This window comes from Arachis duranensis, unplaced genomic scaffold (genome assembly GCF_000817695.3).
Source record: "Arachis duranensis cultivar V14167 unplaced genomic scaffold, aradu.V14167.gnm2.J7QH unplaced_Scaffold_145403, whole genome shotgun sequence".
In the NCBI taxonomy this organism is placed as follows: Eukaryota; Viridiplantae; Streptophyta; class Magnoliopsida; order Fabales; family Fabaceae; genus Arachis; species Arachis duranensis.
Genome location: NW_026264078.1, coordinates 10730 through 14018, shown reverse-complemented (window position 1 = coordinate 14018; position 3289 = coordinate 10730). Strand labels below are relative to the sequence as shown.

The 3289-nt window shown below is 41.2% G+C and overlaps 1 long non-coding RNA gene across 1 annotated transcript; it reads right to left on the bottom strand.

Annotated features, from left to right (window-relative positions):
* Positions 1–133: 133 nt before the first annotated feature.
* On the bottom strand, positions 134–2649 carry LOC127743809 (uncharacterized). The gene is made up of 4 exons (XR_008005153.1): positions 2162–2649; positions 1191–1289; positions 636–718; positions 134–547 (listed from the first exon to the last, which is right to left on the bottom strand). It is a non-coding gene; the product is annotated as an uncharacterized LOC127743809 (long non-coding RNA).
* Positions 2650–3289: the final 640 nt, after the last annotated feature.

Genomic DNA, 3289 nt, shown 5'->3' with positions numbered 1-3289 from the left:
ACAAGCATATTCATCCTAGAGACCTAGACAAGCATTAGTCAACAAGCAATCTTAAATAGTTAAATTTCCTATTCAGCAAGAAAAGGATATTCATATTTCATAGATTCAAGCATATAATTCATATTTCATATTTCAAGAACAAATCAATAAAACAACAAATTTTCAAGTTTTTAACAAGCATGTAAAACACAGAACAAATCAACAAAACATAATTCATATTTCATAGATTCAAGCTTTCAACAAGCATATTCATCCCAGAAATTTCAACAAGCATATTCATAACACTGTAACAGCAAGAAGTGCAGAACAGAGCAGACTACAGAGGAGAACTGGAGCTAACCTGTTTGACAGAGCAGAAGAGCGAGGCAACGGCGAGTTCGACGGCGCAGCAAGGGCGAGTTTGACGGCGACGGCGATGATGGACAGCCGCGGCTCTGTTCTGTTCGGCTGTTCCTACTTCCTTAGTTCTTTCAGAGTTCAGGCCGGCGGTGAGACGAAGAGGATGACGGCGGGCGGCAAGCGGCTGGCGGCTGGCGGCTGGGTGACACTGTAAAAGAGTGAGGTGAGGCGGAGAGGGTTAGGCGCCGTTAGGGTTGGGGGGAAATCACAAATCAGCAAGGTTCTGAAAACCGAACCGGTCATCGAATCGTTTTAGTCACTGGTTCACTGGTTTACTGGTCCAACCGGTCTAACCGTGGTTCAACCGAAAAAACCGTTCCTTAATAAAATAATAAATAAATTATAAATAAACATCCTAAGGTATCTTTCAAATTTAAAACCCTATATAACATATCACCAACTAAATGTAATTAATCATCAAAATACTCAAATACTTACAGCAAATATATTGCCAATTAACATAATTATACTTTCATTAAAAATAGTTGAATTGTATTGCAGTGCACAAGTTAAAGACAGAGAATATTGCCTTAATGTAGCTAAGTCAAAAAGTAAAACAAAACAGGCCCTTTTAATTCTTACGCTTGTAGGCTTCAATATAATCATTACCATACAAAGAAACTTTCTTGAAGGGATTTATGGCAACCAAAATAGGCCCTGCTTTTGTCTGAATTTTACAAGATATGATTAACAAGGTTAAATTAAAAGAATATTTTTCAGTTGTCTCAGTGAGTCCAGCTAGATAGAACAAACATCACTGTGTACTGTGGTAATTCTAGATCATATCTTACTTTTCTATCAGGCAGTGAAACAACAGACTCAGTTCCAGAAGATGTTATTATCTTCACCAGCTCCCAATTCCTATTTGAAAGTTGAAGCCAATACTGAACCTTTGAAACAATGAACTTCAGAAGTAAGGGAAAGAAATAGAAAATACTAAGCTATCCATGTCTTACTAATAATAGAATAGAAAAACTCAATCTCTTAGAACTCAATAATTACATCAGTTATCCAACTAAATAATTGCATCACAGTTATCATAACCTGATTTCAAAGCCTAGAAGCAAAGTGAAATTAAAAACATGAGACATACAATAAATCAAAAGATCACCAATTGCAAATTTTTTTAACAAGAACAGAAGTTAAGAACAATAAAATTAATAAATTATTCACGAAATTAAAAATAGTAACAGCATTCAGCAACAAACATTTAGCATTCAGCACAAACAGCATTCAGCAACAAGACCATATCTGAACTCAACAATCAGCATTCAGCAACAAACATTACAAAATATTAACCAATAATCACACTAAACCTCCAACTAGCAACCAGCAACCAACAATGACAAAATAGCAATAAACATTAGTACATAAACATTCCAAAACAGTGATGACTCTAAACCTGCACCCAGCAACCAATAATTACAAAGCAGCAACATTATAAAACATTACACAAAAATTTGAACAAAAATTCCAGAAATTAAAAAGAACAAGAAGAACCAAGCATTCAGAAATTAAACAGAGCCATCACTCATCAGTAAACAGAACAAAATTAAAAGGAAGGAGCCGATCGAAGCAAAATTAAACAGACCCATCAGTAACCAGAAGCAAAATTAAACAGAGCCATCACTCATCACTCATCAGTAACCACTAACCATGGCAATGGCAAAATTAAAAGGAAGGAGCGAATGCGAAGCAAAATTAAACAGACTAACAGAGCCATCGGTGACCAGAAGCAAAATTAAACAGATCCATCACTAACCTTCGACGGAGACACGGATGGAAACCGACGAGACGACGACAATAGGCAAGGCGACAGCAAGCGGCGACCCAACGGCGAGCTGCTCCAAGCCACGAACAGAGAAGACAGGGAAGATGGGGATGACGAACCAAGCTACCTGGGTTCCGAACAGCGAGAAGAAGAAGAAGTGGAGGCGCCGAGAACCTGGGGACGGCGGCGGCAAGGATCCTAGGGCTAGGGTTCTCTTTGATTTTCTTCAGAAGGGGCTAATGGGGGTGCACGATGCACGAATGATTCTTGATTCGGGGAAGGTGGCCGACGTGGTCGTGTGGAATAGAGCTGCCATCGGCGGGAAGTGACTGCACGACGGAGGCAAGAGGTGAGACCGGCGACGGTGGCTTCGATTTTCGAAGCTCAAACGGCGGTGGCTGGACGAACGTTGCGCCGTTGCCTTCGAAGCTCGAAGTTGGGACGGTGGCGGTGGCTGGACGGACATGCGCCAGCGGCTTCGATGAAGCTCCAAATGAGGTGATTCAAAAAGCAATGGAAAGTAGGAATCAAGAGCTTTCCAAGAATATATGGCACTGCATGGTGGACACTAAAATTGAGGGAGAAAACTGCCCCGAAAGTGCATAAACGAACATGGTGTCAACCTGCAGTAAGGCCAGCTGACCTCTGCACCTTCGACGGAGTATAACTCAAGCTGTGGAGCTCGAAATGATGCGCTTCTAACGGCATTGAAAAGTAGACATTCAGAGTTTTCCAACAATATATAATAGTATGGGGTGGACAATGCTTTTAAGCGTCCAGAATCTGGCGTTTTCGACCACGTTTGAGGCAAACGTCGCCTCAAACGTTGCACACCAAAGCCAGCGACCCTGTCCCCTTCAAAGGAGCATAACTTGAGTTGTAGATGTCCAATTGATGTCCTTCCAGTTGCGTTGGAAAGCTGACATTCAGAGCTTTCCAACCATATATAATAGTCTATAGTGGGCATGAAATTGACAACATTGACAAGAGGACAAAGAAGCGTTCCAAAACTTAAACCCCACGCCTGCACCAACGTTTGACCTCAAATGGGAGGAGCCACGTTTGAGCTCACGTTTGAGGCTCAAACGTGAGTGACAGCAAAATGGGTTCTGCATGAGG